General features: G+C 34.3%; 1 protein-coding gene across 3 annotated transcripts in view; it reads right to left on the reverse strand.

Moving 5' to 3' along the window:
- The window catches only part of drpr (multiple EGF like domains draper), a 195,353-nt gene that overhangs the window by 169,956 nt on the left and 947 nt on the right, over positions 1-24,450 (reverse strand). The window lies entirely within an intron of this gene.

Consider the following 24,450-nt stretch of genomic DNA (forward strand, 5'->3'; position numbering starts at 1 on the left):
CTGATTCTTTTAATGCTACATATGCCTCTCGTACATATAAATATTGATATCATCAGCATAGGCAAAGATTTGCACTGATTTATTATATATTGAACCAATGGTTGTGATTTGTGACATACGTATTACTTTTTCCAGAGCCAGATTGAACAGGACAGAAGGGTCACCTTGGCGCAACCCGTTATTTGTTTTAAAAGTTCAGACAGTTCCCCCTGGATTAGTACTCTACATTCAACTTTTTTAAAAGTTGAATGTAGAGTACTAAGTTTTGTTAAATTTATCAACTGATTTGGTATTCCTAGTTCTTTCATTGCTTTGAGCATTTCTCTTCTATTCGCAGAGTCGTAGGCCGCTTTGTAGTTTATAAATATTGAAATCAACTTGGTATTTTCCTGCTATCCGTTTTGCATATGGTGCCATACGGTGACATAGTACTGGGGAAAATATTTTAAACGCTGCATTTAGAAGCGTAATTCCTCTGTGGTTAGAGCATTCAAAGATATCTCCTTTTTTGTGAATGGTGCAAAGTATTTCAATATTCCAGTCTATTATCAATATAACAATGAATAATATGTTTGACAGAGAGAAAAATGACACAGTGGGAGCTACACCCAGTAATGAGCATCCTTTACCTATGTTTATTTTACATTACCAAATTTCCGACTTTTATACAAATGAGTAATTTTTATCTAGTTCCTAACATTAGAGAGATCTAGAATATCCAACCTCTTTAGTCTTTTAAGCAGTGGTGGAGCCAGGAGGTCGTTGACGAATGGACTTGGATGAGATTATTGTCTCTTGAAGTAATTTGTACACTGAGTGATGTTTGCTTCGTGAGCCATATAACGAAAGGGATTCGGCAGTTTTAAACAAGTGCTAAGGAACACAATTAATCCAAATGTACCAATCAGAAACAATGAAAAACTTGACGATGAACCAGTCAAATTAATTTTTAGTCAAACATCCAACAATATGAACAATACCAAACAAATTATAAGAAAATCCATAGGTCAAAACTACCCCAAAAGAAATTCGGAAAAGAATAGAAAAAAACAAGTCAAACAAAAAGTTGAGTTATAGAAAATAAGAATCTGTTAAAAAGCCTCCCTCAACAGATAAGAAAAGTCAACAGTTAAGAAAAGAAATAGAAAAATTTAAAGTGAATAAATAAATCAATACCTATTATAAACGATCTGACATTTAACCAAACCACTGACTATTACTAGAAATGTACAAAATGTATACAAATACTAACTCAACAGATCCCACTAAATCTAACCTAACCTAACCTAATTCTAACCTAACCTAACTTATTAATGGGTGTACCTTTTATACTATTGGTATCAACTTTTTATCCTTCTTATAAATTATATTATTTGTTTTTATTTTATTTATTTTTTGTCGCTTATATCGATATAACGTTCGGAATGGACCGCACCCTAAGAAGAAGAATATCGATATAAAGGTATTAATTAAGCTTATCACATAATATTAATTCTCTGATAAAGTTTTTGGTTAAAGACGATTTCTTAACAAAACAAAATAGTTTATGTAATTATAAATTTGTATTTTAAGGACGGCTTCCCATCCGGAAGTCCGAACGTCAAAAAAAAACAACTTAATTTATAATTTGTGGTTTATTCCCATCAAGAAGTTAATTGTAAAAAATGAACCATAACGAAACAGTTTCACATCAATACAATCGTTTCAGGTACGTCACTGCTCCCGTATTGCATTCTTCATTCACCAGAAGATTAACAGATTTCAGTAACCGGTTTAGTAACTCGAACAAGAGTTCGGTACGTTCAACACAGGTAATATGAACCAAAAAAACTACTATAATTTCTTGGAAGTCTACGTTTCTGTTTTTACCTTGACACACACAATGTGTTGAAAAAGAAAGTACGGGCAGAACAGAATAACTGTTTATTTAATGAGTTCATTAATAATTTGACTAGAATCAACAGAACTTTATGGTTTTATCAAGATAATGTCTACCTACTTAGACATGACTATGTTAGGAATATTGTCATATTATACTGCTATTATTGTTGTATTAGTATTAATTGGTATTAATCGTTGTTGTAGGAGTACTTATTCAATATTTTATATATTTGTCTTCAGGTTGTTTAAATTTATGTATATACATTCTACACACCATAAATGAACGAATAGTAAAACTCATCATGGAAATCTATGGCAGGCAAATCGTGATACTGGGAGTATACGACCCTACGGATAACAGTCTGGTAGCAGAAAATGATCAGTTCATGGATACCTTACAAGAAGAGATCGGAAAAGTGAGACCAACACAAGAAATAATAATAGCAGGGGACCTAAATGGAAGAACAGGGAAACGACAAAATGATAGCACGACAGGCCGTTTTGGAGAAGATGTGTCAAACGATAATGGAGAAAGACTAATTGACCTGTGCGAACTGCACAATCTGAAAATTACTAACGGCTTTTTCAGACATAAGGACATAAATAAATACACGTATGTACAAACAACGACAAACATCAGATCCATTATCGATTACATAATTGTCAGTAAAAGTAGTACTATCAAAATTAGAGATACACGAGTAAAGAGAGGAGCCGAATGTGGCACTGACCACCGATTAATAATTTCACAAATGGGGTTTCCCTACACGTTGAACACCCAAACTAGAAAGAAGAAAGAACACGAAGAAGACCAAGTAGAAAATGAACAGAAAGAAAAAGAAATGAAGTTCAACATAAATTTACTTCAAGAGGAATCCATAAGGGACCTACATCAGAGAATACTGAATCAGAAGTTACAGGATTTCGGTTTCAGAAACGTCAAAGAAACGTACGAGTACGTCAAACACAGCATAAAAAAGGCGGCATTAAAAGCTTTGGGGAAACTTGAGAACAGAAATACCCAACACAAAGTAAAAATAAACAAAGAAACCAAAAAATGTATTGAGGAGAAGAAAATTCTATATATGGAAAGTATGAGCACCCAATCCCCAGAAGACACACAGAAGTACAAAGAGAAAAAGAGAGAAGTAAAACGAAGATGGGCAAAAGAAAAGAATGAAGAATGGAAAGAAACGTGCACAATTGAACAATACATAGGAGGAACAAGTAATTCGGAATCCTGGAAAATACTGAAATCTTTAAGGAAGAATAACAACGAAAAGGTCCAAATACAATACATATCAGAAAAAGAGTGGGAAGACTACTATAAAGAACTACTCACAGAAAACCGCCCAGATTTCATAGAGAGAGACACAGAACAGGAACAACAACAAAATCAGAATGAAGAACAGATTGAGATAACATTAATCGAAGTAAAGAATGCCATAAAGACTTTAAAGAACAAAAAATCAGGGGGACCAGGAGGAATCGTTAATGAACTAATTAAGTACGGAACGGACAAACTACACAGAATTATACACGAAATGTTCAGTAACGCTATAAACCTGAGCGAAATACCAGATGAATGGTCCAAAGCATATATAACCTCGATACATAAAAAGAGAGATAAGAAGAAATGCGGGAACTACAGAGGCATCAGTGTGATAGCATGTATGGGCAGGTTATATGGAAAAATACTGAAAGAAAAACTGGAAAAATCTATCTCAAATAAAATCGGAGATCAGGCGAGGTTCACGGCAGGAAGATCTTGCATAGACCACATATATACACTCCAACAATTAATTGAAAAAAAAAATGGCAAAAAATAGACCAATACACATGGCATTCATAGATTTAAAAAAGACATATGACACGGTCCCCAGAAAACAACTATGGAACACGATGAAGGAAATGGGAATAACTCAGAGGTTAATAGAAGCCGTAAAAAACCTTTACAACAACAAGGTAAGAGTTAAAACCGGCAATAAATACTCCAACGAATTTAAGACCACAAAATGCTTATTTCAGGGATGCTCTACATCTCCGACACTGTTCAAGATATTCCTCGAACAAATATTAAAACCATGGAAAAGGAAATGTGAAGGGATGGGTATACCAATCCGGGACAACTTCTTGTACACATTAAGCTTTGCAGATCACCAAGTGGTAACGGCTCAAGATGAAGAAGATCTGTGCTATATGCTCCGAAAATTAGAAAGGGAATACACATAAAATGGACTGGAAATAAATCTAGAAAAGACCGAATATTTAACAACAGAGCAAGAACCAGTGAGAAACTTGGAAATGGACGATAATAGGGAAATTAACGGCACTGACAAATTCATATATTTAGTATTCATACTCTCAAAAAATGGAACCACCGAGCAAGAGATAACCAGCAGATTAGCACAGACAAGAACATGTATTAAACAAATGAACGAGGTACTGTGGGATAGACAGATTACCAGAAATACAAAAAAGAGAATTTTTAACACCTTGGTACGAATTTATAACACCTTGGTATAATGACCTATGGAGCAGACAATTGGGTAATAAATAAACGAAACAGGTCCAAAATCACAGCAACTGAAATGGAGTTCATAAGAAGAAGCAGCAGAGTGACAAAAATGGATCGCATCAGAAATAAGGAGATAAAACGAAGAATGGCAGTAGAACAAGACATACTCAGCCACATCGAAGAAAAACATTTAATTTGGTATGGACATGTGAGAAGAACAGATCATACAAGGTGGATAGCAAAGATTTCGGATTGGAGCCCAATAGGAAGGAGGAAAAGAGGTAGACCCCGAAGATCATGGAGGGATGAAGTGCCGAGGCCATGGAAAGACGAGACCTTAGAGATGGAGAATGGCATAACAGAAAGGACTGGAGACGTTGGCTGAAAGAAGGAAGGCGGCGACAGCTGTAAAAATCCTTATATAGATAGAGATTCTACACAGTAGTTAATTTTATCCTTTTTAGTTGCAGTTAACTTCTAAAACATCAAAAAGTTTAAACTTAATTAGTTACGTCCTTTAAATTGGTAAAGATGGCACTGTCAAAAGTTACGTGTAAATAACAATTCAAAATAGCTACTATCCAGGGTACTACGGTACAGTGTTCGAGATAAAGAATTCCCTGTCACGGTAGATGTGTTTGTGCATCGTGCGGTAGCTGAATTGTTTTTACAAAGCCTCTTTTTTTCTAGTGTTTAGTCTGTTTAGTTCAATTTTGTGTATTATCGTCAATCATGCCGGGTTGTGCCGTAGCTAATGGTAAAAATTATAATACCCCCACATATAAGATCACCAGTGACATGGGTATTGGAAATACTGCCCTTTGGTCTCTGCTGAGTATTGGATCTGACAAAAATTGTTTTATTAATCACCCCTGCAAAAAGTTTTTAAATATTTTTGTTTTTGCAGATCCTCCATATTTGATTTAACTTGCCCGAAATCATGGTTTTGATATTGATAATAAAATAATCAACAATGATTACTTTGAAGCGCTACTAAATATATCGACTTCAGAATTGATAATTGCGCATAAATTGGCACTACATCATCTATGTTTAAAAGGCTCTATGAGGCAAAGAGTGAGACCTGCAGTTCAATTAGTGTCAAATTCTGTAGAAAAAGCTATTAGTTACGCTGGAGAAAATGGACTTATGCCAAAAGATAGTTACTGGAACACGAAATTCATATGGTACCGATTTAGATAAGCAGGCACGTCTACTGCATGAAATGTCAGAAATGTAGAAAATCTTCGTGTTAAACAGAACGAAAAAATTACCAAGTACAGGGATCTGGAAATTCAAATACGAAGACAGTGTAGAATGGAAAGTACCCAGACAATACCTATTATTCTCTCTACTACTGGAGTCATTCCAAAGAACCTCCTAGAAAACATAAAAAAGCTAGGTCTGAATGAACATCTCTAAAAGACATGCAGAAAGATTTACTACTCTCAACGTCCAGATGTGTATGAAAATTTTTGGGAGATACTCCAGCAAACCAAGACACCTAGGGCTCGATAACACGGAAAGGGTCCTACCAGAGCTCAATCCTTTTGATACCGTAGGTATCTGGGATGAGTGAATTTTCTCCTTAGAGGGAGTGTGAGCCTTATATGGCTAAATCTGGATAATAATAAAGCTCGCAAATAGAAGTTATGGTGGTTTAATCAATCAACTTACAAGCCAATATCTAACAAGAAAACAATGATATACAGAACCTTATGTCTTATATTATCTCGGTCAACTTGAGTTTGAAGTGTTTTATGGCAAAGTACTTTGAAAGAACGTCGCTCAAAATACCGTTCTTAAGGATTTCACTCAGAACAGAACATACTTCCGGCTGCAATAAAGTACCTCCAGAAACTTTATTGACATAAATTCAGTGATTTATAGTTTTATGATATAGGTTATTTTTCTCTTTGCCGATGGGCAATTAATAGTACAAGTTTACAGTGATAGTTAACAAAAGAATACCTGTATACAGATATGTATATTTGTCTTATTTACTAGTAATTATATATCATTATCGTCTAGCTCTGGCAAACCCCGACGAAGGGTACGTTCATAACGGAGACCACCGCATCGTATCATCGCCTAGAGCATAGCAGTGACAGTGGTGCATAGAGGTGCCGACCGGCGACCGTCGCTCCGACCATAGGATCGTACTATATTAATTATCGATCGCCAGGCAAAATAAATGCATTATTTTAAATGCGAGCGTTCACTGTGATCTAGGCGAGGATACGATGCACTGACAGTGAAAGCTCGCATTTAAAATAATGCATTTATTTTACCTGGCGATCGATACGATCCTATGATCGGAGATAGGGTCGGTGGTTGGCGCCTTGTTGTGAGCACGCACTTAGCCAACCTTAGTAGGTATGGTGATTGGCGTAACCGTGTTGCCAATTATCAGAGCATTTAACATCTTCAATTAGACACACTCATCTACCGTCTAACTAGGCAGGCTACAGACTTACTGATCTATAATCGAAACACTGTCAAGATGGTAGTGGGGCTGTTGATTGGACACTAGTCTCAATAAGCATTTGAGTCGTATGGGCTTAACAGAAGAGGATACTTATCAGTTCTGCCTAGAAGAAGAGGAAACCGCTCTGCACGTCTTGCACGTGTGAAAACTTCACAAGGCTGCGGTATCTAAAACTTGAAGAGGAAAAACCAAAAGCATCAGTCTATATGAAAGGACCCCTTTCAAGACTGTGGAATCTCATTAAGAGAATATGGCTGGATAAGGAGCTTTAAGTGACAAAGGGAAGCATAATAGACCTCTAAAGGTCGCAGTGTGACAGGCCGGGAAACGTCCTAGTTTGTAATCTCTTATCTGTAATAGTGGGAGTAGCAACTAGTGTTAGGACAGGTGTGGAAGAGATCAATAAATTTCATGTGAGAGTAGTATTATAAGTGCTTTATTCTATTATTTTATTCTCGTTATTTTTGAATCAGATACCAACGAAACTACAGGATAACATTCCCTGGCACTTATGTTTATGCCGATGATGTGGTATTGGTAATAAATAAGTAGAAAGGCATCTAGAACAAAGGCTGGAAGAATGGAAATATACTCTTAAAGAAAAAGGAAAAGTAGGAAAAAACGTACTATTTCGAATGATCATTTCAAGATGCAGTTACTTCTACAAATAAGATAACTTTGGATGGTGAAATTATTGTAAAACGTGGTAATTTTAAGTACCTAGAACATATATCTAGATTTATAATGGGGAAATAGATGAAGGTACGTGCAGTAGTGAGTTAGGACGGGAGGGACGAAATGTAATGACAGATTCCAACAAAATTGAATAGAAAATTTTTATAAAACTACCATGAGGCCAGCTATGATATACGGAACTGCAAGATGAATTTTGAAGAGAGAAACAATGAATGCATTTGGTAGAATTGAGAATGCTTAGATGAATAAGTGGGTTGACAAAAAAGTACAAAACTAAGAAGGCATATATTAGACAAAAACAGTCAAAAATCGCAATTGAAACTGAAAAAATCGCAAACTGGAATATTCTGACCATGTTATGCGTCACCCAGAGAGATATAAGATACTTCATTTAATAATACAAGGCAAGATGGATGGAAGAAGAGGGTCAGGTCAAAGACGAACAACATCTTTGCAGATCTTCTGCATTCCTTTGTCGAGCTGTTGTTAACAATATTAGTATAGCCAATCTGATAGCCAACGCATGATAATCGAGCAGGGCACAAGAAAAAATATATTAGGGGAAGTCTAAAGGACAAATCAACGCGAAAATGAGAGAGTATAGATTAAGATCGTTAGGACATGTTCAACGTCGAGATGGTAATCACCCAATACGAAGAATAGCTGATTTGCAAATTCATGGAAGGAGTAGGACAGAAAGACCAAAGAAGATGATGTGGAAGACGTTTAGGCGGGACATGTAGATAAATGGGATTGATATTGGTGTGATCTATTATAAAAATTTATGGAGAATGTAATTAAGGAAGCCGATACCGCATAGAGATGAAGGAAAAGAGAATAATGATATTTTTATTGTTCCAAATTTAATCCTTCTATTCAATTAACTCGTTACATATTTACCTTTTATTTTTTTTTACCAAGATATAACAGTTGCTACCTATTTCTGGTCCTCTCATAACTTGAATGTCTAGAATTATTAAATATAATTAACCAATAATTATTGATTTCTCCCCATTGCAAGGTTCAACTCTTACCTTACATGTTCATTTACAATATTTAATTTTCCTTCCGGTATTACATTAAATACAAAATTTTAGTAAATGAGTCTCCAGTATATATTACACTAAGACTTTGTACGTATTTACGTACGTATGAGTAGATACTTCCGTACTCGTAAGACTTCTTTAATTCAATTATATTTAATTATTTACATATTACGAGGAAAATTAAAATTAATATCTACATCTACATATCTAGTTTCGTAAGTCCAGTGGCAAATAGTGTAGTAAGTTGATTAATTGTATAAAAGTGACCTATATTAAGAAACCGCAAACCGCAGCCTTCTCGATTTATTAAATCTAATCTTGGAAATTTGATAGTTTAATGGATTGTTAGAAACCAAATTTACCATAATTTGTAAGTAAGCTGACCCTAGTTGATTTTGACGTATATGATTTCTAAAGAAACACACAATTAATTATCGTTTAACTGAAGAGATGGATTACAGCAGTTGGCTATCATGTACAAAAATATAAGGAGTAGTTTTATATTTGTCAAGAATTTGTTTAAAACAGGTTGGCTACCAATGAGACTGTTATGATTCTGCGTTGTGATATCATATATATCACCAGTGATCAACTTTCTTGATTTACTTCTGAACAACATGTATCACCCGTGGTACCGTGTTGAGTGTAGTTTAAATGACAACAATTAATATTGTTGGTATATAAAATCGGGCAAACAGAGTATGCCGGTAAGATGTAAGTGAACCTAATAGGATATCCGACAAGTGGGTATCACGGGTGATTCATCTGAGACAAGTTACAAAAGGAAAATAGCAAGATCTGACTAAAAAAGTTATTATTATTTAAACAATCAAGCATTGTTTGCTGAATATTTTATTATAAAAAGTGACAGAAAAAAAATACGTATATATTTTAACAGATAAAAATATTATCTTAATATCTTTTTGAAAACATTCCAAACATAGCAACGAGCCATTTGGGCAACTATTACAAATAGTAGAAACCAGTTTAGCCTTTTTTGCTGCTACTTTAAACTTTTTGTGAATTTCGTACTCTTTCTGGTAACAACCAACACACGGTTTTCTCGTTTTTTTTATTATCGTTTGTTTTTTCAATGGTTTCTGGTTCATTCATATACCATGTGAATCTTCGTTGTTCACAAGCAAATCCCTCTTAAAAGTTCTTCCGGTATCATATTTAAGTAGTCCAGAGATATGAATCGAAGAATAAATTTATAGCCGCAATGTACTTGTACGCAATGGTACCAGACAGAAGTCTATGCAAATTTATGCCGGTATAACAGCGACTGAAGCTCGTGTATCACTGGTGATTCATATGGGAGCCAACCTGTTAAAGGAAACATACATACATAACGAAACAAGATTTTGAATCACTGTAGAGACATAATGGACCTGAAGATTGGTTGTAAACATCAAAGATTTGACTATTTTTTCCTCGGATCTTGTTCTTTTACTGGATTCAAAAAATAAAGTAACGTAAATCGCAGTTTCTTTTTTTTAATACTATTACTAAATTTATCTTTCTTCTCCTTCTTACAATCGTGTTACATCCGAAATTGAGACTTCGGCCTCCTGCAATTTCTGACTCCATCATTCTCGGTTATGCGTCGTTGTTGAAGTTCATGGTTATAAACTTAAGCTTACTGCAACCACTGGAATTTTCCTTTCTAAAATAAGCATTGCTGGACTATACAATGACGATTAATAAATAGAATAATTGTCTCTAACTAGTTAACAATTCATCCAGCGCTCTTGCTGTCATCGACTAAATTGTTCACACTTTTTCCATCCCCTATTTGGTTTCTTTTGCACATCTTATTTAAATGAGTAGAATGTCAACCAACTGTTTCTAATAATTTTCCTTCTCTAGTGTTTCCTCCTACATATAAAATAACTTTAACTACTTTTATTTTAATGATTCGATTTCCACTTCGGAAGTGGTTCTCGATTCTTCTGAGGTAAAAACTAGTAAATCATTGGCCATTTAAAGAACTACGTGAAGGATGTAGTAACTAGATCAAAAATATCAAAAAACTCATAAACAAAAAAAAACAGCAAAACCTCAAAAGGGGAACTGGGAATATCATATTCGATATGAATCACAGATTCGTAACCAGCAACTTGTCTGTACAGAGAGAATATATTTTTGCGCACCATCGGAAAATAAGTACAGCCTACACGTAGACTCTAATGATAACGGTTCCAGAATAATAAACTTTCCGATGTCTAAGAGCATGCTAACAGCTGATACACGATTTCCCCATAAAGATATACATAAGGGAACTTGGAAATCTCCTGATAATGAAACGATTAACCAAATAGATCATATAATCATCGATGCAAGACACTGCTTTAACTTATTAGATGTTAGATCATTTAGAGGAGCAAACATAGATAGTGATCATTATTTAGTTAAAGGACGATTTAAAGAGAGAATATCCAATTTAAAAAAGGAGATGGGGAAAAGGAGAAAAAAAATCGATATTAATAAACTAAAAGATCCCGACATTGCAAATGTATACAAACAGTAAATAGAAGATCAAATACGGACAGAAAACTTAGAAGAAGAAGAAGAAGACATTTACCAACTAAGGGCAAATATACGAGATATTGTGTTACAGAAATCGGTTGAAATATTGGGGAAACCCAAGTCAGAAAAAAGAAATTGGTTTGATCATGAGTGGAAATGGTCACAAATAGAAAGAACGCAGCATATCAAAAAACCATCGACGCAGGTTGTACACGGAGAAAAAAGAAGAGTATAGACATCTTAGAAGAGAGGAAAACGTATCCACTGGCGTAATAAGAGGGAATACGAACAGAACACTCTCAATGAGATACAAAGTTTATTCGATAAAAATGAAACGAGGAAATACTATAAATCCATAAAATAATAGCCGTCGAGAATTTAAACCACGATTAAAAATTTGTAAAGACACTAACGGTAAAATTCTACACGATAAAAACTCAGTTCTTAACAGATGGACAAAACATTTCAGTGAACATCTAAAGATAAACGATATTGAAGAAGGTTACAACATAGAGAATCAACAAAATTTACAACGTCAACTACACAGTGAAGACCTAACAAGAGAAGAAGTGTCAAATGCCATCCTAAAACTCAAAGACAATAAAGCCCCAGGAATCGATGAAATCTGTTCGGAAATGTATAAAAAAAGTGGTGATCGGCTTTTTACAGCAATCCATAAACTAATAGTACTTATATGGCAGAATGAATTGGTACCAGAAGAGTGGCTAAAGGGAATAATATGTCCGTTGCATAAAAAGGATGATCAACTGGAGTGTAAGAACTATAAAGGCATTACTCTGTTAGCATCTGCGTATAAAATCTTCGGCAATGTATTGTTTGAAAGACTTAAACATTTTACAAAGGATATTGGTTGGTCAATACCAATGCGGATTTAGTGCTGGAAAGTCAACTACACATCAAATTCAAGCACATAGGCAGATTCTAGAAAAGTCACTAGAATATAACACAGATACACACCATCTCTTTGTCGACTTCAAAGCAGCCTATGACAGTGTGAAAAGAACTGCATTATAATGCAATGATAGACTTTGGGATCCCACCTAAGTTAGTTAAGTTGACCCAACTAACAATTCAAAACGTAATCTCATGCGTTAAAATTGAAGGAGAAAACTAGAAGGAGTCAATGAAATATTAGAATGAATGGAACTATTTGTAGATCGACGCAAATTCTCACATTCGCTGACGATATAGTTATAGTGGGCAGAAGTATGAGACACATGGTGCAGTATTTTACAAGGCTTGCGGACGCAGCAAGTGAATTAGGACTTGTGGTAAACGAGGAAAAAACCAAATACATGTTGGTTTCTAAAAACTCCCGAAATATTCAACAGAGAAGTTGCCAGGATTCAAGTTGCCAGGATTCAAGTTGCCAGGAATCGACAAGAGTTGCGACTCCTTTTTGAACAGGCCAAGATCCACAACGGATTGTCGAACTGCTTATGATGATGAACTTGTCTGTACTTAAAACATAGTTGAAGCTTATAAGGTAAATTCTTCACAGCAGAACTGATTCAGTGACAGTCGTAAGCATGGCACATTGTTATTGAGACGGGTATAACGGATATAACTTGAAGCGGAAATAGCGAAAATTCCGTTCAGGATTCATGGTTTTTCAAAAAAACACAGTGTGAATTGGTTTTTGACTAAATATTGAGCCAATTCAGCGTAAATAGACAAATTCTGTACTCTTTTTGTGATAGATATTAAGACACCACAGTAGTCTAAATGTGCAGCGGGAAATCTTCAATATCAAAGAGATTGGTGGGTACAATTTTTTGAAAGCAGGCTTCTGCTACACTATAACACAGTGATATATGTATTCGATTAATAAATCAAGTCATTCATCAATCAAATCAATTCCTCATCACTTAATGACGTGGAATTACAGTAAGGACGAGGAAAGTAGCAACACTACATAAACTTTGTAAGTTGGCCATGCGCCTACATAAAGTATATACTACGATACCTAGTACCTAGAACTAAATCGTAATATCGCAGCGTAGGATTATTCGCAAAGTGAGTCACTTGTTTTTTTATTACTACATAGACTTACTAGTACTTTCTAGAACATGAATCAAACTGTCAAAATATACGTTTGGTACTTACTAAGAATTCTCTGGAAATTTGTTCGACGAACAAATCGTGAAAATCATATTAAACGCTCGAGTCATTGTTAACGCAATTAAGTCAACGACCGATTGAATTTGAACTGATTTTATTTAAAAAATTAACAAGTTGTTACGTAGTTGCTTATTTGCATGGTCGATAGGAATTCTTTGGGTTTAATAAATGATTATCAGGTACAGGCTATAAAAGTAACTAAACTAGAGCTATAAGAAATATATTTTACAGAAACAAGTAGGCGATGGGCGAAGTATTATGGTTAATATGCAGTAAATATAATAAAAATTTAATATATATATATATATATATATATATATATATATATATATATATATATATATATATATACAATATTTCTATTTATATATTATGAGTAAATATACCATACATTAATGTAGATGTATGTAGAGCTTGTGGATTTTCTAAGCGGCTATGACCTTGAAAATATCTGCGCGTCGGCTCGTACAAAATTATTAAAATTTGTATGGTCGAACCGTAAATCTGTACTACGCGCATGCATGAGTCATAGCCGTTTAGATAATCCACTACCTCTACCAAGAAGTGCTTCTTCACTTTTATATTAGTTATGCTAATATAAAAATGGAGAATAACTTCTTGGTACATATACATTACTGTGTAAGTAGTATATTTCCATATAATATACATATACTTAGAAATATTCCCATAGGTACCTAAGTTAATGGATTTCTTGAGGGTCGTGGTGATTTACAGGATTATCTTTGGTATAGTGTATTTTTATGTATGAGAGAGTAATAAAACAATAAATTATGTATGCAAATCCCTAAACTGTTGATACGGGTGACTCAATGAAAAACAGATATTTGTCAACAAGTTTACAGAAGTATATAGGAAAACAATTTTAAATTGAGTATGACCACCAGGTATAAAGGTTGGAGCAGAATAGAATACAATAGTTGTGAGGGTTACTAATCCCTAAATAAGGTTGCCAGTGTCGGAGTGATGGAGGTTAACAGGTACTAATGAATTTGCAAGAAATGTAAGATGTTTATTTTATTGGTTATATATAACCAATAAAAGTTTAATAAGTACCTACCTATTTGCAAAATAAAGTTTAATTCTTTGCCTATTTGCAAAATAAAGTTTAATTCTTTAGATAAAATAAAACGTTTTATTTTATCTGAAATGAGTGCATTCCACGAAGTAAGGGTTTCAACAATCAAACATTTAATTCTTTAATTCCAGGAATCTACGACAGTAATTGACTAGATAATTACCTTCTAAACTTATTCCACAGAAAATGTGATAGTGGGTTCTTCCATTTTGTATATAGAAAGGTCCAAGTGGCGTATTCAAATTTCTTAACAGTTCACTAAAAGTAGGTACTTCAGTTGCAAGGTGCAGTTTATTGTGTATACTAGTGTTATGGAAAATTTGGAAGTGCCGTGTAAACGCCGAAAAATTGGTCCTCTAACAGTTAATGAAAAAACATTAATATTTAATTGTTTTAAATCATTTACAGACAAACGTTTATGTGAAAGTGTTGATGAGACCGTTGAATTAGTTAGCAGTACACTTGGTGTTGGGAAATCTACGATTTACAGAGTTATTAAAGAAGAGAAATGTGGTAGTTTTCAAATGCCACGTAATGCTCCAGGGAAACCAAAATTTCAAATAGAATATCATTTTAAAGAAGGACTTCGACGGAAAGTGCATGAATTCTTCTTTAGACAAGAATTTCCAACATTGGATAAAGTTCTTGTCTCAGTTCGAGATGATAAGGATTACCCAGAAATGAGTCGAAGTACGTTATGGAAACTTTTAAAAGAAATAGGCTTCCGCTGGAAAAAGAATCCCAGAAAGTCTATTTTATTAGAAAGAAGCGATATTGTCATATGGAGAAGACATTTTCTAAGAACCATAAAGGAAATGAGAAACCAAAAAAGAACGAGGGTCATACACCAAATAAATTTTGGCAGGATGAAACTGTTACAAGTCAAAGGCACGCTTTTGTAAATAACTTATCTACTGGTTTAAACCCACCATCAGGAAAGGGACGCAGGCTGATAATAGTACACATTGGCAGTTCAGACGGTTTTGTTGAAGGTGGTTTATTAACTTTTGAATCAACTCGTACCGGTGACTACCATGAAGACATGAACGCTGATGTCTTTCAAGAATGGTTCGAACAAATGATAGATCTTTTTCCTAAGAACTGTGTAATAGTAATGGATAATGCAAGTTATCACTCCAGACTTATAGAAGGACTGCCCACAACCAAGTGGTTAAAAAAAGTCTTGCAGAATTGGCTGAGTTCAAAAAATATTACGTACCATCCCGGATCTATAAGAAAGGAACTTTATTCGTTGTGTGCCCTTCATAAAGAAAAATTTAAAAAATACGAAATTGATGAAATTGCCAAAAATCGTGGAATGACAGTACTTAGATCCCCACCATATCATTGTGAATTATACCCGATTGAACTGGTATGGGCACAGATAAAGAGTGAAGTTTCAAGAAAAAATACCACTTTTAAAATTCATGATGTTAAACAGTTGTTTTTGGAGGCCGTAAATAATGTAAAACCTGAAAACTGGGAAAAGGCAGTAAATCACACTATTAAAGAAGAGGAAAAAATGTGGAAGCTGGACAATATTACTGATAAAATGATCGAGCCAGTTATTATAAATCTTGGTTCTGAAAGTTCATCTTCTGAATCTGATTTGGATTTGTAACAAGTAGCTGTAGGTTTTATATTAATATTTTTATTCATCTATTTAACATACCTTAGACGGTTTTAAAAACTCTTTTTCTCTTTTGTAATTTTTAAAAATTAAAAAAAATGTGAATTTTTTAAAACCCTTTTTAATGTAGGCCAGTCAGTTCTAATATAGTGTGTGATAAAAGAGGTCACTTTTGTTTACATACACATAACACTTTATAACACTGAAATAATTCATTTATTTTTTACAATTATTCAAAGTAATTTTTCAATTAATCTTGAGCACGCCCATGGAGTGGTCGGAGCTACCAGTTAAAATTATGCTAATTACTCTCTCGTTCATAAAAATAAACTATAGTAGGTACCTTTCTTGTGATTGATTAAATTTACTAATCCTATATTATAGTACATTTGAAAAAATATAACATAAAACAGTGACGAAGATTTTCTAATATAAAATATTCAACATTGTTCTGAAAATGTTTGGGTTTTACCGTTGATTGAATAATCCAATCAACGGTTTTACCTAAAATTTTAAAACATACCAATTTATTTCAATTCTTTTCTTAAATTTTGTAGTCATTTTAATCAACAAATGATATATAAAGTACGTAATCTCTAGGGGTACAAAATATTTACAATTTCCAAAAAGGAGAGCCAATTTATAAGCCGTCAACATTCCTAGAAAGGATTAAAATTTCCAAGATATTGAATCATTTTAGTTAAGATTACCAGGTTTTGCTTGTAAAGTTCTGTGATTATAACACGCAGAATTTTTAGTTCTATAATAAAAAGGGATATTAATTAAAAGCGAACTAAGTGAACTTATGTAGTAAAATGTCACAAATGTCTTAATTTTACTCATGTGAAATTAAAGTGTCATTTAACCGTGCCAATGAAATCTTTAGTGTTACACGTACATGATGTTCTTGTACAAGTACTGATAGTATAGTATAGTGAAGTATAATTTTTAGTGTTTAGATATGACCGGAGTTGGAAAAGCAACTATTTATAGACTTTTAAAGCAACGAAAGTGTGGAAGTATTACAGACGCAACTAAAACGTCAACAGAGAGAAAACCCATTCATATAGACGATACTGTGAAACCTGTATTTAGACCTTTCCTATAAAATTTTTACTATCAATCATTTTCAAATGTAGTATATGACTGGCTCAGAAGAGTAAAATACAAGCAAAAGTATCAGCAAACTAATTTGAAAGAAATTTGCGGTGAAGGGGTATAGGAATTTAAAGAATGATGTGAAAAGTTTCTAGCTGGCCACTCCAATAAAATTCATCTCCTACCTATTGGGAATTCCATCGGGAGCCAATTCGCGCAAACCCCTTTATCCGTAGAGCACTTATTACTTGCGAGCAAGAGCCAGTTCGTGTGCATCCCCACAAATAATCCTTCAAAGAGCCGCATGTGGTTCGCTAGCTACAGTTTGGCCACCCCTGCTCTATACACATGATTTTCAGAACTCAAATAACTATGCATAAAAGGGAAAATGTTGACTCAAAATAGTTCATTCGTTTGTTAAATTCTTCATCGTATTTCCATAAATTTGAATCCAAATACAATTCAGCCAAATCCCAAATAACGATTTTTATCACTTTCATATATTTGCTAGACACTTTTACGTAAGTCCGCAGTTTTGGATATATCCAATAATTTTGTTTTAGATACATCAAGCTTATTTCCTGTGACCCAAAGTATTTTTTAAACAGACGTTAGTATAAAAGGCTCCCCTTGTGACTTAACTATCGCGTTGTTTGCATAGTAATGGTTTTATTGTTTTGCCCATCTAGTTGCTTCGTATTCTGCAACGTTACTTAAAAGATTTGTTCCCAATAAATATTGTATAATAGTGACGACAATAAACAATCTTGATGACTCCCAATTATATATGAACTGAATGACCCACTTATTTATTATACTGAAATGAAGATACAATGTATAAGCTTCTTTAAAACTGCTGTGGAACATTTATATGACACTAAATAAATATCCTCAGAATAAATAAATATGTCTAGTTTTTAAATAATACACTTCAGATAAGACAAACTTAGAGATAAAACTTTAAATATCTAGGTAAATGAAACAAACAGGAAATGAACGATTACAATAATTCTAAAAGAGCTTTGAATGTGTGTGATTCATTGAAAGTATTCTCTCACCATAACATCTATGTCGTCAAGAGTGACAGGTGATGGATGTCGGCTCCTGAGTTGACGATCAATAATATCCCACAAATTCTATATGAGGGCTCCATGAGGGCCAGTTAATGGTTTGTATACCAGTCTCTTCCAAATAATCACGGACCATACGTGCAATATGTGGTCGTGCATTATCATACATTAAATTAAAATGATCTCCTATGTATATTACTAAATGTTTGCCTGGTTTCTTCTGCTTTTTTATCTGCTTTTATGTTCTACCTTTACTACAGCATTTTTCTACTTATTTTTTCAGGGCCTCTCTTTTCGTTCTTTTGCTTATCCTAAACGTTTGTATTATCTTTTGATTGTAAATATCCGTCCTAGTTCTAATATTTTTTGTAACTGTTCAAGTATAGCTTGCCCTTTTTAGACAGCTATAATAGAAGCCACAGTTAGAATGCAGTGTAGGTAAGATAGGCAATGTATTTCTTACGGGAGAACGGCCGACTACGTTGCCGGTTTGTCCCGAGCGGCGCATCAGGACCGGATTTAAGAATCATAGCACTGGAATATACGCGCACACAGCAATACCATACGGTTGTATAAAAGACTATAAAGGGAGTTACATTGTCGAACTAAACAATAACATGAAGAAAAATACTATAAAAAAAGTAAAATATATCAAAAACTCATTGTCGATAGCTATCTATATTTATCAATTTTCAATAGCTTCCATTGTAAACACATTCTTTGGGAAATAAAGATCATTATAATTTCATTAGGAGAAGCGAATCAGTTTTAATCTCCATTGTTCACGCAAAGCAAACATGTCTCTTTGTCGATTTCGGTACTGGCCATTAGACCAAAAACCTTGTTAGAGCAATAACTATGAAAGCTCAGTTCTATTTCATTTTAGCAAGCAGATGAAAGTATCATCATGGAGCCGTTGCGAGTATCTGTCGTGAATTTCAAACAGGGTATGACCCTTAGTGTGATGTATTGAACTATCATCTGAACTTAAAAAATGGTGACAGCTTGACTATTAAGTACTGTGGGAAAAGTTTTGAAAATGTGCGGTGTGAGTGTTCGCAAAATTTATGACATCCGCGAAGAGGGCCAGCAAGGCGAACTGAAACCGGTACAAAAAGAAAGAAAAACAGTTTCCAGTCCAATTCAAGTGAGAATACTTACGATGAGGGAGTGGAATCTCGATTAAGGAAAATTGTCCATGATTTTTTTTTGGAAAACATATCACCAACCGTCGACGGCATAATGAACAGAGTGAAGGATGGTGATGGAAAGAAAATACATAATATCCTGGAGACACAAGTACCTCAGACAAATAAAAACATTGAGGGAGAAGGATAATGTAAACCTTGTTTATATCAATGAGTCTTGGACTCAAGGTGTTTCAGTCAAAAAGGAATTGAGTGACACAATGATCAAGATTCCACGAGACGCCTACGTAAAAGGACTTTCAACTTTACTGAAAGCTCCAACCCAAAGAGGTCCTCGGTTTGTTCTTCTTCATCTGGAAACGAAACTGGTTTTGTGGCATGGGCCGAATTAACTTTCTTGGCCAAGAAGGGAACCGCTGATCACCACGACGAAATGGACAGAGAGCTATATGAGGAATGGTTTGAGAAGACGTTAATTCCAAACTTGCCGAAAGACAAAGAAACGTTGTCGTTTTGGATATATATATATACATCGGTTTAGAACGTCTTTCGACGTTGTCCGATACCTAAACACCATCTCTTCCTATCTTCGCAGTCGTTTGTTGTTAAATTTCTTTCGCTCATGGACTTGTTTACGCCGTGTTGCCATTTTAATCTGGGTCTTCCTCTTTTCCGTCGACCTATCGGTTGCCATTCTACTACTTTTTTGGGTAGTCTTGTTGCTGGCATCCGTTGAACATGCCCATATCACCTTAATTGTTTCTTCTCTATATCTTGAGTTATATTTTCTTCTATTCCCATACGGTGTTTTGTTACATTATTTCTGATTCGGTCTCGTCTGGAAATACCTAAAGATTCTATTCGCTTTTTGTTCTTTTCACTAATTCTCCATGTTTCAGCGCCATAAAGAAGAGTAGTTTTAATCATGGTCTCATATATATTAAATTTTCTTCCTTTCGTTATCTCTTTACTCCACAGTATACCATTGAGACATCCTAAGACTTTCTTTGCTTGAGTGATTCGTTTTTCTATTTCCCGTGTATCAGTTCCTGTATTGTCAAAGGCAACACCCAAGTAGTCATAGCTCTGACAGCAGGAAATATGTTGTCCGTTTTCGAGGTCTATGTCGTTTTGGATAACTCTCGCAAATTTGATTTCCCGAAAAAATTGTGGAACAAAAGGCAAATCAAGGATTGGCTAATCGAAAAGAACATTTTCTTTAAGGAATATTACCTAAAAAGTGAATTACTGGATACTGCAGCCGCATTTAGAGACGAGTACGACAAGAACAAAATTGAAACAATTGCGGAAAAATATGGCGTTTAAATTTTGAGACTGTCGCCTTATCAATGCGAGTTGAACTCGATTGAGAGGGTGTGGAGTCAAGTGAAACGCTATGTGGCTTCAAACAACGTCGATTTTAACGAACAAACTGATAAAAGAATCTTACCAACGCGTATCTAAAGAGCAGTGGCATAATTATGTGAACCACGTCAAGAAAGTAGAAGAAAAAATGTTTGCGGTGGACAATTTTGCAGGAAGATATTGAACCGGTGATAATTAATATAGGACATGATTCAGAGGATTAGGAGTCCGTGTATGGAGAAGAGCAGCCACAGACAGACAAGGGTGGAGGCAAAAAATAAAGGAGGCCAAGGCTCATTTTGGGCTGTAGTGCCGTAGAAGAAGATGATTCAGAGGATGAGGACGATTTAGATATGGATTGCGATTAGTATTAATTAACGAGACATATCTAATATTTAATGCTCATTTTTCTTTTTAGTACTGTCCGTACAGTACATTTCAGTTATGATCTTCTTCTAAGGCAGTAGTTATAAAAAAAGGTGGGTAAAGTAGACCTTGAAAGAAGACTGTCGCTGTAGTAACAATACAGAAATGTTTACGTAATAAACTTATTTGTGCTTACTTTCAGACAACCAGGACTAACTATCAGATTACCAGGAGATTAGTCAAAAACACTAATAAACATATCTGTAGCAATGCCTTAATCTAATAGTAATCTAAACATCATAAACATCATTAAATAAAATTGTTTTTAAAAATCGTCTTACAAATTTATGTTGATAACACATTCAATCATTTAATATACATAAACAATAAACAATAGTTATTGATATACAACTAACGCTCTTATTTATATTAGATATTACTATCTCTAGAACAAAAAAAACCAGACAGATAATACAGAAGTGCTAACAAATCAGCATAGAGTAGATTTTCCTGGTAATATTTGATATTTTAGATGTCTGTAAAGTTAGTATATCCATTTTATAAGGCCGAATTCAGACAACACTATAATTTGTTGCTAATTTATTACGAAAAGAAATACTTTATTGCTGTAATTGTTTCCAAGAAACAGTAGGTATGCTAACTTTACGGTAAAGTTAGCATAGCCATAGCTATATCTCGGAAACGAAAAGGGATACAGAGCCCATCTTGGCAGCGTATTTTATTTCTAATCAATTGATTGGTATATTAACCAATCCCCAAAAACTACCTCATTATCCCCTAGCTAAAAAAACACCCCCGAAAAGCCGAGATATCGGCCAAAAAGCGAACCGCAAGGAATTCATTGCTAATTTATTGTCGAAGTTTTACGACAAGAAACAATTTATTGCTACAACCATTTCCGAGAAACAATGATTATGTTAACTATACGCTATACGGTAAAGCTATAAGCTATATATAGCTATATTAACTATAGCTATATCTCTGCAATGAATAAGACTACAGAGCCCATCTTGGCAGCACATTTTATTGCTAATTAATTGCTATTAATTGGTACATTGACCAATCCCCGAAAACTACCCTATCATCACGTAGTGCAAAACTCATCTCCGGAAAAATCGAGATATCGGTCAAAAACTTTGAAACCAAAAAAGTGAACCGATAGGAATTAATTGCTAATTTAATGCTGAAGTTTTACGCCAAGAAAACAATTTATTGCTGCAAACGTTTTCGAGAAACAATGGTTATGCTGTCTTTACGGTAAAGCTAGCTATCTAGATTCTAGGCAATGAAACGGCTACAGCGCCCATCTTGGCGGCATGTTTTATTTTATTTTGTCGATAAAATGCTAAATATTGGCTAGGTGATGCGTAAATAAGCTGGGCGCTAGCATACCATCATACTATGGATAATATTTCAGAATGCTAGTGTAGTAGCAGGGCACTGAACTATACAAACAGCTGAGTTTCCGCTACTGTGACTGTTGCAGTACGAATGCCGCAACAGAGATGGTACGAGAACAGTGGGAGTAAATTGGCTAGCCCAGAGTAGAGAACGGCTGAAGAAGAAGATTGTTATTCAAAAACAGTTATGAACGGTTGAACAGTTATAAAGAAAATAATTTTATCTTAATTGTTAATTAATATTTATTATTTCTTCTTCGGGAGCCTAAAATAGCCTCGGACTAGAATAGAACATACCTTGGTTTAAGATAATTGAATATTGGACATTTAATTAGTCCTACTCGTCCCACACTGTCTAAAGCGCTGCACTAAGCAACGCCAAGTTGTTAGCACTGGGTACCCTTGAGTTGAGCGAATCTATCTTCACAGTGTAGTCCCTTAGATGTTCTACTCGATTGAAATCGGAACCAAAAACTATCATATATAAAATACGGTCAAAAAATCGGGCAGTACAAATGGTGCAAAAGGTGCCACATGCTAAAAATAGTCATTAAGTATGTACTTTGTTTCCATTATAGGACCTACAGGAACAAATTCCGTGAAGCCATTGAAACTTATACCACTTTAAGTACCTAATAAATAACTTTTTTCGATCGTTTATGCTTTTTGCACTATTCTATTCAAAAAATCATAGCTCTGCTTGTCCTCTTTAGACTCTTTCGCGAAAGTTTGATGGCCCTTAACCGGACCTATCCGACGATAACACGTTATTTTTGTCATCAATTCATTAATGAACTACCCACCCTCTTACACACACATTTCTCAATTCATTCAGACAATGTGCCACTTCAATAATATAAGGTTTAGATCTCTATTTCTCAGATTTAAAGATATTCTATTCTAAGACCTGGTCCTGGTCTTCTAGCACAAACTATGTAGCAAGCAAAACATTTACTACGGCCATCTTGAATTAAAACGAGCACTCTTGCAATTGCTTAGTGCAATTAAATTAAAACTACAATACGTTTTAATACTAAAATAATAGGAGAATTTTTTACTGCTTACCAAAGGTAAATTTCTGGAAAACACACAAATTTCATAAGTCACAAATAAATGGAAAATACCCATGCAATGAATCGAATTTGTTGCACCTCAAGTATTTCTGGTATGTTTATAAACATTTTTATACTTATGTACTTGTAAATATTTCTACTTATACTATTGTGGTTAACTCCCACAAGACACAAGAAGTAGTATAGCTAAAAGATAAAATAAATACCATAAGAAAATAACTTCAGAAGAAATTAAAAGATGCATAAAACCTTTTCATCCTCAATTACTTTCTCCTAAATATGGTCTTCATTTAATATTTAGGTATTTAATACATCTATTACGCCCCATCTTTCTTTGTGTCCCGCAAACTTCCACGTTTTGTGACTGTTTCTGGTATGTTTCTAGCATAACATCCTAAAGACATATCATTATCCAACATCTCTTATTCCATTACTCTTTATATCACTTCAAGCCCCGATTTTATTTTCTTCCTTATTATCCAAGTTGGAGCTCCGTATATACTCATATAGCTATTACATAGCTATTTTTTTTTGTATTTCACACATAACTAGTGTTAATAGCTGATATTGAAATTTTTTTCTATTGATTTTTCAGTGCAATATTTTTTGCTTCTTCCAATTCTAGGATCATTTGTTTTTAAAGTCTTCCTCATAGTCTGTAATAATATGACTACTTTTTTTAGGTATATTATCGGAAAACATTTGGTTTTCTTGTCGACCCAATGGGGCTCCTTGAAGATCCCTTCTAGGACAACCAAGATAAATAATTTCGGTGATATTGTATTTCCCTTCCTTATTCCTCTTTCAATTTGTTTCCATGTCAGTCAGTTTCTATGTTGAGTATAATTATTACGGTTGCTTTCTGGTATATCTTAATTATATT

This window comes from Diabrotica undecimpunctata, chromosome 2, assembly GCF_040954645.1.
Source record: "Diabrotica undecimpunctata isolate CICGRU chromosome 2, icDiaUnde3, whole genome shotgun sequence".
In the NCBI taxonomy this organism is placed as follows: Eukaryota; Metazoa; Arthropoda; class Insecta; order Coleoptera; family Chrysomelidae; genus Diabrotica; species Diabrotica undecimpunctata.